This window comes from Prosopis cineraria, unplaced genomic scaffold (genome assembly GCF_029017545.1).
Source record: "Prosopis cineraria cultivar Desert tree isolate PC_DT_omini unplaced genomic scaffold, ASM2901754v1 PC6, whole genome shotgun sequence".
NCBI lineage: Eukaryota > Viridiplantae > Streptophyta > Magnoliopsida > Fabales > Fabaceae > Prosopis > Prosopis cineraria.
Window position 1 is genome coordinate 20,757,690 of NW_026555337.1, and position 12,445 is coordinate 20,770,134.

The 12,445-nt window shown below is 28.9% G+C and overlaps 1 long non-coding RNA gene across 1 annotated transcript; it reads right to left on the reverse strand.

The window, feature by feature from the left end:
- Positions 1-444: 444 nt before the first annotated feature.
- LOC129314610 (uncharacterized) lies at positions 445-7,392 on the reverse strand. The gene is made up of 3 exons (XR_008594184.1): positions 7,271-7,392; positions 2,963-5,799; positions 445-679 (listed from the first exon to the last, which is right to left on the reverse strand). It is a non-coding gene; the product is annotated as an uncharacterized LOC129314610 (long non-coding RNA).
- Between the last annotated feature and the right edge of the window lie 5,053 nt (positions 7,393-12,445).

Consider the following 12,445-nt stretch of genomic DNA (forward strand, 5'->3'; position numbering starts at 1 on the left):
GCAAGATTTATATACTTAGCTCAATATATATACTTAATATACTTTTATCAAGTCAAATCAAAAGAAGTAATTTTTAATATGTTAATATTATTAATAAAAAGAGAAGGTGGAATAAATATTCTATAAAAGATACACATGTTATTTTGTATGTATGGTAGTTATTTGAAATTTTACCCACTCTAATTCTCTCATATATGCCTATGTCACTCTCGCCTCTTCTCTTATATCTTATTTTCGTCTCCTGTGATTGAACAAATAAAGGTAATATCATCATTTTAAATACCTTGTTTTCACTTTGAATCTCAACTTGTCTCTTTTCTTCTTTTGAATGTTTTATATTATTCAAATAAAGGATTTTAAATGCATACATTTTTAATGTAAAATTTAAATTTAATATTTTAAATCTAAAATTCAAATCTAAATCCATCCACCCAATTTTCCAACTTCCATAATTCTCATAAAATAATTTGAAACACAAGCATATAATATTACAAAGATAACTAAATAACTGTTTACTTGGTTCTTAATAATTAATATCTTTCTTTTCCCACAACAATTTCATTGTTAATATGTTATTAATAATTGTGGCAACGAGGAGCATCTTTAGGTGGGTGTCCTTCGCCTATCAAACATCGGTTGCCTGGTGCTCTGTTGGCAAGTATCCTTCCCTCATGTGAAGCTATTGAAAGAAAACGAATTTAAATATTATCTGACTTCATTTTGTACAGTAGATATAAATAAATATAAGGATATACATACACATACATATAAACATCAATATCAATATATATAATTTTTTTGCAAATCTGCCTTAAAAATCCAATCAATATTAACTTATTATTCCACCCAAACAGTGTAAGAGAAACTGGGTTATGTGCATGAATGTCAAATCTAAATCATCATCTTTGGGCCTATTTTACTTACTCCATCTGTACTACAACATAATTCGTTTTCTAAAAGTTTTACCTGTCCAAAATATAATATATTTGGTGGGTATTATATTTTTTTTTTCAATTACACCCTTACTTTATTAAGTAATTAAGAGGATGTTTTGAATAAGTTAAATGTTACATTATTTATTATACTCAATGGCACAATTAGAAAAAAGTGAAAAATTTTAGAAAATTAAGATTTTAATCAACTTTGTTTAAAAAAACATAAATTAATTAAAATAACTTATATTGTAGTTTAGAGGGAGTACTTACTAACTTACAACTTACACACACACACAGACACCAAGTAAATATGTAGATATACACATTGATATGCATATAATTAATGTGATTATCTGACCCTTTTGAGCAGTTCGCTTTGATCATTTATATAAGAACACATCTATTTTTTTCTATTGTCTTATATTTTTCTCCATCAAAATACCATTAACTAATGTTCAAGATTTTAAATTTACTAAAAATTAATTAGTTAAGATATCCTATTAAATGCTAGGGAATTAAGTAGGGATAATAATTGTGGAAAAATAGAACAAAATATTGACACATTTATTGCTAAAATCTAATTTAGCTGATTTTTTAAATTCTTGTGAATCCGTTTAGAAGGTTTTATATATATTGGAGGGGGTAACAAAGTGTTTTATAGTTTAAAATAATCAACTCATTTCTTTTTCCTAAAAAGCTTAATTAGTATACCTATATTATTGAGTTTCCATAACACTATCAAGTTATTAATTATTAGCATTAAAAGAATATTTTTAAAAGATGCAAAGCGAAATAAACTTCAAAATATCACAGGATCGAAGCATGAAACCAAATTATCAAAAAAAAATTATATATAATAAAATCAAGGAAGGATGACATTTAGGTCCCTTATAAGAAATTATCAACATTTTGTTCCCTACCAGAAAAAAAATTTATGTGGTATATACTATATCATTGTTGTCAATTTCAAAAGGTTAATTATTTCAAGCAATCAAAATGCCAATAATATTTTTACAAATGATTTCAACCAGTGTAATTTATAAGTTACAAATAGGACAGATTATTCCCCAAATTTTATGTACTTCACAATAAAATTAAACTTGAATGTTATGTTATCCAAATATGAGTGGACTTAAACCAATATAGAAAGTGGATAAAGTAAGGCTTAATAACTAGAATGTAATAAAGGACAAAGATCTATAAATACTAGTAATGATGTTTTAGTTAAAATATGGTATCCTTCTGCTACTTTTCTTCCATTTGTTTTCTCTCATAGTTTATGGGTAGTTGCTCTCCATTTCTAACAAATTAATATTAGAGTTAGGATTCAATAAAGAGACTTATGGTTTATAGGCTCACTATGCTTCTAGCTTAAGTCCATTCACACTTAAACAGCCTAACAATCTCTTTCTCAACTGTGAGATTTGGAAAACTTGTGGACTCACACTTATGCTTCTAGCTTAAGTCCACTCACATTTACACAAACTAATAATCTCTCCCTCAACTGTGAGATATGGGAGTTTGTGGACTCCTACTAGAGAGGATGGTTTGTTAGAATATCGAAGTATGAGTCGAATTAAAATAATGTGGAAAGTCTCACATTGAATAAAATTATGCTTAATGACTAATATTCCCTCCATCCCATATAAGACATTTTTAAATAAAATCACACATACTAACAAAACTTAGTAAATAACCTTACTTTTTCCAAAAAAAAAAATAAACTTTCAAAAATACTCTTCATTTAATATCTATTTGTGAAAGAATATTAAATAGAAAGAATATATAGGAAAAGCATTATTAGTGAAATTTTATTTTTCTCAAAATGTCTTATATTTTGGGACGCCAAATTCCCTCAAAAGTATCTCATAATTTGAGAGAATGTGGTATAAAATTAAGGGGAGTAACCCATAAACTCAAGTCTTAAGGTTTTGGATTAAGATGCAGTGTCCTTCTATTACTCTTACTCATTTGTTCCCTCCTCCCATTTCAGGTTGGCAAAACCAAAAAATATACATATCACTTACACATTTGAAGATCAGAAGTACCACCAAGATTTCTAGCCAATGCTTCAGCAGAAAGAAGCAACGCAAAAAGAAAGAGAACCTCCAAAATATGAGACTGCCTTTTGAAAGCCATTACAGATAGGCTCGATATCTGTATTTCACAATGCTCATAAATTCAATCAATCAATTTATAACACAAATTAAAGTCAGTGGGTGCGTAGTTTTGGACTTTCAGTCATTAGTTTTACATTTCTTTGATATTTCAATATGTATAATCGATGCTTTGGTCAGAAAGTGCGGATTGATTCTTTCACACAGTCTTTGATTCCAATCTAACTCTAGGGGCTGATGTTCTGATGTACTCCCTCAGCACTTCTTCATAAGAAACAAATACTTGTTTCGCACATATAATACATACATTTGAAATTTTTTTTTTCAAAGGAAAAACAAGGAAATTTTTAACAAATGCAAGGAACAATGGGAAATTTTTAACTTTAAAAAAAAAAAAGACTCTTGCAAGAAATTCTAGAAGAAGTAATTGTTATTATTTAACAGATTTGCTCCCGCTTCTCATGAATTTTATTCACGCTGATACCTGGTTTATTTTTAAATCACAACGTAACCAAAGGGAAAAAAATCTACATTTTTACTTTTAAATAAGAACCAAATTACTCTTACTCTTATAAGTTTTTACTCTTTTTTTAAACTCTAAATATAGACATCTTTTTCAATTTTTAAAATCCATAAAAGCTACTCCCTCCGTTTAAAAATATAAGGCATTTTTTAAGAATTAGATGTTCAAAAATATAAAACATTTTTAGTTTTTTGAGGTATAATCATTGTCTTTTTTTCCAAAAGTGTCCTTATTGATAATGACTTTATATTTACTATAAAGTGTTTAATAGGGGTAAATATGAAAAGATAGGGTTAGTTGAAAAATAAATAACTACTTTATTAAGAAGTGAGATTCGATTAAAATGCGTTACATTTTTAAACGAAGGGAGTATCCTTCAAAGTAGGTTAAAAGTTTATACAAAAATATTTCTCGAGAACTTTGTTAAATTAAATTACACAAATATGTCATCAATTATTAAAATCTATATTTTTTTTGACGAAGTTTGCTTCATTTTGTTTGTAAGATAAGTTGGTTCTAAAAATTAGAAAAAGGTTTGTGTAATTTTCCTAAGGCTCATGGGTGTTTAATTTTTGTATTTCATTGTGTTTGGACTCAGCTATTATACTCAAATTTGGTCAAAAAAAATTATACTAAAATAGCTTAAACAAGTTCATATACCCCTCGTTTTTTTTATTACGTTCAGATGTGAGACTTCTTGTGTTATACTCTAATAATTGGAGTTTTTGCTTTTTAGTTTTAACAATAAGCACTTATATAATTTTAATAAAAGCTCACATAAACTTTTTATTAATTTACTCTAATTTCATCAATATTTATAATTGTTTTGATTCCTTAACGCGTGTGATTGTTCATGACTTCAATTTTGACCCGTGAGCCATGTTTCAATAGATTTTGTAATGAGAGTCTAGATAAATAAAGATGTGTAAGATATGCTAGTTTAGGTTAAATTTTGACCGATTATTCGGTCTTATATTTTCTGTACGTAAAAATAAAATTTTAAAAATAGGATAAATAATTATTTCAATGAACACATTAAACAATTAAAATTAAAAGATCAATGAGTTCAAATTGTCTGAAATTATAATATTGATGAGTGATTCCATCAGGTCGTCACCCAGTTTCCGTGTTGAATGACTTTAATTGTGTTATGAATCCATGATGAATACAATATTTATATTCTTAATTAGCATTCTTCGCATTTGCTGGTCGTCGATGGACCGGATATTTTATATTTGACGGAGTCAATTTATAATAACTAAAGTTTTAATGTTCATAGCACAACGTTTTAATTGAATTTAAATAAAAGAGGATAAAGCTGCAAGCAAAGAGTGAAGTAAAGTATGATCTTAAATAAGAATTTGTAAAGTAATGTAAACATATTTATAGCCAAATTAAAATAGTGTAAATCAGCAAATTATCCCCTAAGCTTTAAATTAAGTAGCACCATAGACCCTGAAGTTGTTTATTGTGCAAAATTGTTCTCTCAACTTTTGAAAATTGTGCAATCTAACCTCTACCATTAACAAAACTTAACTTTGACCATTAGTTAACTAGAAAATGATCTCAAAAATTATAAAAAAAGATCAAAAAATTGCAATAAAGGATCCAACCTTTTCTCTGTAATATCATTTTTTTAATGAATGGTTAAAGTTAACTTTTATTAATGACATATGTTAGACTACACCATTTTCAAAAGTTGAAAGAAAAATTTGCACAATAAATGAGTTTCAAGGTCTATAGTGTTACTAGACCTAAAGTTCAAGAGTAATTTACTCATTTACCCATTAAAATATTACTTCTTTAAGTTTTTAAGTAATATAAATATGTTTTAATGAAAAAATATGATAATAAAAATAGTAGAATATTAACGTGTCTCATAAAGAAACCGTATCAGACAGGTATTGAACCCTGCTGGCACGTTTATATTTAATTTTAAAGTGTGGGAGCTTCGTAAATAATTAAAGAACTCTTCGAAAATATTAACATTTGGTATATAATTTGAAACAAGCAGGTGTGGAGCCCTTTGGGTTTGTTATAACATTACAATTTACAAAATAACTATTTAGACAATGAATTTATAAATAGATCATAAGCATTATAGTATTATTAATTTATTATTATTGTTAATAATTGTGGCAACGAGGATTATCACGTGATGTGAATCTCTGCAAACATCGATTGCCAGATGCCTGAGTGGCAAGTATCCTTCCCTCCTGTGAATCTATAGAAAAACAAAATTTGAACTATTATTTTTCTTCATTTTTGGATAATAAAAAAGAAAAGTAAATCAATCAATGTACTGATATTATCACTCTGTGTGTGTGTGTGTGTGTGTGTCTATATATATTATATGGAAAATATAATGTAAGAAGCATTGGTGCTTTTAATTTCGTGCTATAATGAAGATGTTTTCTCAATGAATGTCATGGGATGTGAGGAAAGTCGACGAGAAAAAATTGGGTTTAGAGAGAAATTCACTCTATATTTTTTTTTTACGAGATGGAACAAATATTGTGATCGATTATTTTATCCAAACCTCACCCTAAAAACTAACTATAAAAATTATGTTCTTTTTTTTTCCTTTTTCTTTTCTTTTCTTTTCCTTTTATTTTTCTTTTTAGTAAATCAATCTCAATAGCCCTATGAAATATTAAATTATCCCAGCAAACAGTTTTAAAAGAAATTTGGTATTTTTCTTTTTGGCTTTCTCTCAGAGTTTCTCGTAAGTTGAGTCAACCAGAAAATGGTTACAGATTCTCATGAGAATTCTTCTTTAGATTTTTATTGGGATCGATTATCTTACATAGACCTAGCTATTATGAATTTTTTTTTAAATTTCCTCAAAAGTCCAATCAAATTAATATTTACTTACTCCACCTAATTTAAACCAAAGATCAACAAATAATATATAAAAATATATCGCAAGCGGCATGGTTTAAAATTTATGAACTATAGCTCATTTTACAAATTGCATATAATGCATAGAAAAACTTCACTGATTTTACACAATCATAAGGGATTATAATAATATCACAAATTGTCTTTATAATTAATTGTGTTTTATTTTTAGTCCATGTAGTTTATTTCCATTGTTCCTCATTGCCCTTTATTTAATTCATATGTAATTTTAGTCCTTCTAGGTTTTAGAAAAATACCCATAAGGACCATGAGTTAGCCTAAATGGTGTTTATTTTGTCGAATATAAGGGATGAAGAACAATGAAAATAAATCACAGGCATTAAAAAAAAACACTATTAAAATATAGGGACCTAGAGTGATATTTTCTCCAAACATAAATTATAATATACTCCCTTCGGTTCATAATATAGCATTGGTAATTACTTTACAGATCTAAAAAAACTTAATCTTTTGAGAAATTGTACATATATATTTTCAATTATAACATCATCAAGTGCCCTTCACAAGTGTCTTAAAAATGAAAACTGAAATTCCAATGAACTAAATAATAAATGAAGTGAGGATATAGTAACAAAAATTAAAAGAACTACCTAATATACCCTACATTTTTGACCAAGCAAGATTTCTAGAAAATGCCCTACGTACATTATAAATCAGGGAGAATATAAAAAAAAATGTTAAAGATGATAGTCTATATAAATCGAGTCTATAAGTGTATTTGTATAAATAAAGGCCAGATCAAAGATATATAACAAAAACAAAGCATCACTTACATAAATGAAGACCCGAAGCATTCCCTAGCTTTCTGGGCAATGCTTCAGCAGAAAGCAACGCAAAAAGAAAGAGAACCAGCAAAACAAGAGACTGCCTCTTGGAAGCCATTAGTTTGGTTCCATGTCTATTTCACAGTACTCATATACAATTCTTTCTATTTATAATACAAAGTGGGCAGCCAGTAGGTTTGGACTTTCAGTCATTTATAATATTTATTTAATAATAGATGGTTTAATCAGTCAGAAAGTTTGGATTGATTCTTTGAGAGTTTGATTCAAATTGGAAATGTAATTCCAGTCTTCTTTGAGTTATCATTATTTAAACTACTAATGGAAATTAGTCTACCTTCAGGTTCGGAGGGTTAAAAAATAGACACCTCTCAACTTATTTGTTCTATATACAAAAAAAAGGTTGAATAATTTAAAAAAATAATCATGAGTATTGTGTTTTTCTATTTGATTGTACTTGGGCTCATTTATAATCTACACACACACATATATATACTTATAATATAAAATTCGTAATCTTTAATAAGCTACACTCCTCCTCAAATTATTATCAACACATTTCAATTTTTTTAAACTCCGTTTAATACAAGGTCAAACAATAGTTAAAATAGGGGGAAAAAAGTGGAGAGAGACCAAACTGGATAGAACATATCAGTGGTTTTTTATTTCTTTGATTAAGCATGGAAGATTTTTCGTGAATGTTAAAGATTTCGTGCGTTCAATTTCAATGATAATGATAAATAAAATTTGATTTGACAAGTCAATGAGTTCAAATCATCCGAAACTATAATGTGAATGAAAAAGTTCGGGTTATCCTCCACTTTCCATGTTGAATGACTTTGTTTGTACAAAATTAAAATAATATCTTTGTTATTGAGAATTAATATCCTAGTTCTGCTCTAGAATTAAAATAATATCTTAATTCTGTTCTAAATCCATGATGACTTTAGTTTGTGCAGAATTAAATTGTAATTCTTAATTCTGTTATAAATCCATGATACTATGTACAGTGTTTATATGCCAAAGTCTTCTTCACAAATGGCTAAATTAATAGCAGCCAAGCCACTTTGTGGTGAGGGACCTCTCGCTTTGCCCACGCCCCGGGGGGGATAAAAATTGGGCTTGTAAATTTTGTAACTTTACACTCCTTACTCTTAATATTTTGCAACCTTTAAATTAAATAAAAATATTTAAATTCAAAAGCTTATAATTAAATATGTAATATTTTATGAGATAAGATATATGAAGAAAATATTTAAATAAATGACCATATTAATGTATTTAATATATTTTTTTAAAATTAAAAATGTTATTACAATTGTAGTTATAGTGTAATTATTATTTTTTAAAATATTAATTTTTTATTTTAAATTATTTTGCACTGCGGACTCTAGCTCCTAACTCCGCTATTGGCTAAATAACCACCTAAAAAGGGAAAATTTTGGATTCGTTTTTCTTACATTTTATGTCACAAGCTTCATGAGCACTCAAGATAATATAACGATAGTACGGTTAAATGTTTCATGATTTGAAAAATAGGACTTTGTAGAAAAAAAAAAAAAATTGGCCCCTACAAAGTAAGTCCAGGAAAAATGGGGACCCTAAACTTATTTGAATCAAATCCAAATTTACAAATTTCTATGGGTCCGTTTGGATTTCAATTGGGTATAATAAATTATGAAAATAATTGATTAAGTGGTAGATTTTAATCATAATTGATTATGTTATAACGCAATTTGTTTGGATACTGTTTTTCTAAAATTAATTTTAATAGAATTGAAGATGTTTGGATAATTTAATCAAAATTAATTTTTAGCTATATAAATTACTATATAATTTAATTTTTAAATATCAAATATCAATTTTTTGAAGATGTAAAGTTTGAATTTTATTAAGAAAAAAAGGAAAAAAGAAGAGAGTTTGATTTTATTTTTATTAAATTATGTGCGTTCTTTATAATTTTTACTTGGGCCTGTCTTTGTAATTTTTCCCAACATTTTGGACAAGCTTTAGGCAAAAAGCGGATGGAAATCTTACGGGAAAACGTGTGTATGGGCTCAGAATCAATTTTCGTGCTTTTCTAACTGTTTGGGTAATTTGTTGAGAAAATCGATTTTGGGGTTCAAAACGCGTGTTTTCCTGGTATCCAAACAAGCACTATGTATTGAAATGAGGAATTTGTATCAAATCCAAATACAAGTTATCACTAATCCAAACATACCATTAAAGAATGTAGATTATGTATACTTAATTAAGAGATAAGATCAAATTATTCAAACCTAAAATATCGATAGGAAATTAAAGTTCAGATCGTCATATAGTTTCTATTTTTTTTTGCCAAACAAAATCAATTTCATTAATCATTAACAAAACAAAATTACACACACCAATAATCAAAGCTATAGAAAACACTCAAAGAAACCTGGAAGTACAAGCTAACACAGAACTCACCAAAAAAGAAACAACAACAAAAAACAAATAGTTACAAAAAAAAAACAAAATAGCAAACCACAAAACCAACTAAAGCAAACTCAGCCAATACCATTCTTCACATTCGAAACAAAACAAGGCGAACCAGAGCACCTCTGCAATCTCAAATCAAAAGACAAGAAAAAAGACAAAGAGGATGAAGGAACCATTATCCAATAGCGTCATGATTCATCCTTTTTTTAGCCAATCCTGCCAAATAATCAGCAGGTTTATTGCCTTGGCGAGACTCCAAGGAAAAGCAAATATCCTCCATCGAGCTCTTCAATTGTAGAAGTTCAGAAACTAGAAATTGACTCTGCCACTCACAACCTACCACAGAATCCTTCATCATCAAATCAAAAAGCATTTCACAATCTAGCTCAAAGCAAACCTTCTGCCCATGAAACCTTTCCTTCAATCTGAATGCTTCCAACAAAGCATAACATTCAGCCATGAAAGAGGTTTCAGCAACACAGCTTTTACTCAAACCTCCTAAAAATACTCAATTCCAATGCCTACAAATCACACCCAAACTAGCAGCCAAAGACTTAAAATTCCAAGCCCCATCAATATTGAATTTAACACACCCTACAAGAGGCTTTTCCTATTGCAACTTCCTTCCTCTTTGCATTAACCCCAAATTAGTCTTCAAGCCTGCCATATTACTGTCACATCCTGATCTAAATTTCTAAAACTCATCAACCAGTGTGGAAATCAGCCTTAACACCTCCTCAGAATCCACCTTCACACTACTAAACACCCATCTATATCTAAACTTCCAAATCCACCAACACATAGAAGCAATCAATGCTTTCCCATACTCATCCAAAATCAAATTACTCCCAAACATGTCAATAAACTAGTTCTTAACATTAGTAACATTCTTCTTAGAAAAAACAGAATCCCAAAGGACAACCAAACCAACATTTTGCAGCCTAAGGACACAAAAATAGCATATGTTCTAATGTTTCATTCTCATAGCCACAAATAGGACATACCGAATTATCTGCACATTTCCTTCTAAATAAAACATCCTTAGTCGATACAGCATCATGCAACAAACGCCAGATAAAATGCTGAATCTTAAGAGGCACAATCAGCTTCCAGACTTACTTCCATGTTTGCTTCTGAACTTGCAAAGAGGATCCAGGATTCTTAATCAACAACCTAATATCATTAACTTTTGCAAAATGATTACCAAATTTCACTGTATATGCTCCATCTCTATTCCCCATCTAGACCACCCTATCATCCATAGCTACTCTGGGTATTTGAATTTTAAGTATCTCATCTTTTTCAACATCAAAAATTTTATGCTCAATACTCGATAATTGCCATTTCCCCTCAATAATTAAATCAGCCACCCTTAAACTTTCTTCAACAGTATCTTCCGCTTTATGTCTTAGCTTAAAGGAGTCAAGCCCCAAGACACATTGACTACCCCACCCCTTAATTTGCCTTCCATTACCAACCTTCCACGTCAATTGCTTCATTGATAACTCCCTCCCTTCCAACAAACTAGACCAATACCAAGAAGCTTTCCTTCCTTTCTTTGCTGATAAAAAATCATAATAAGGAAAATAGATCCCTTTAATCAACCTGCACCAAAAATCATCAGGTTTTGTCAAAAGTCCCTTTATTTGATTAATATGTGTTTTCAATATTTCAATGGTTTTAGTTAGCAAGTATATCACTTTAATTTATTTGTGAATAAATTATTTTATTTAAGCATGATAAAATAAATCGCTTCCAATTTTCTCTCATTTTACAGTTATAATTATGGTTTACAGACATATAAGTTTAGTATGTTGAATTATCATCTTTTTAATTGGATTACACTATTATTCGAGTTTATTAATTTAATTCTTTTAAAATTTACTTTGGGAATGCTATTCACTAAAAAAATTTATTTTGGCTTCAAATTTATCAGTCAACGCTGATCCTACCATCGACCTCTGAAGGGCAATACAAATATATTAGGTGAAATTTTTATTTGGTACTGTTACTTTTTGATGTAAATATTTAGTCTTATGTATTTTGATTTAGAAGAAAGATTAGTTCCTTCACATAGATTGTTGTTAGGGCTTTATTTTGATTTATATACTGTTTACCGGCTGGAAATAGCTAAACTCTTGATTGATACTATATTCTATAAAATTTTTGTGTTGTAGAATTTTTAGGAAATCCTATTTATAAGGGAGGTTCTATCAAAATTTCTATAAAAACGTTGAAGGTTTGCTTTGACAATTAGTATTAAAAATATTTAAAATTTTCATATAATCTCATTATTTATTTTTAAAATGAAATGAATTTTTATTTTAAAGCTTGCAGAAATCTTTGAAGTAGTTTGCATCCGTGCCGGTCACTCTTTACTTTTAAGGTGTGACATTAGCATTCTTCTTCTTCCTTAACCTTCAGGTCTTGGCTTTGAAAACAAACTCATAGCCAACAAGGTCCCCAATCTGGTCTAAATCAAACCCCTATGCAACCTCCCCATCCTCCTCCCCTTCAACCTCACAAACTTCTGCAAATTTTTTTCTACCTCTCTTACGAGCAACTACTTTTGCTTTCCTCAAATTTCCAGTAAATTTTAACAGTACAATCCTACGCCACATCAAACTCCTTAACACATCTTTTCTTTTTGGGCCCTGGATCTAATTCCTCCTCAACATTTCTCTTTAGATTGATACTCCTCAG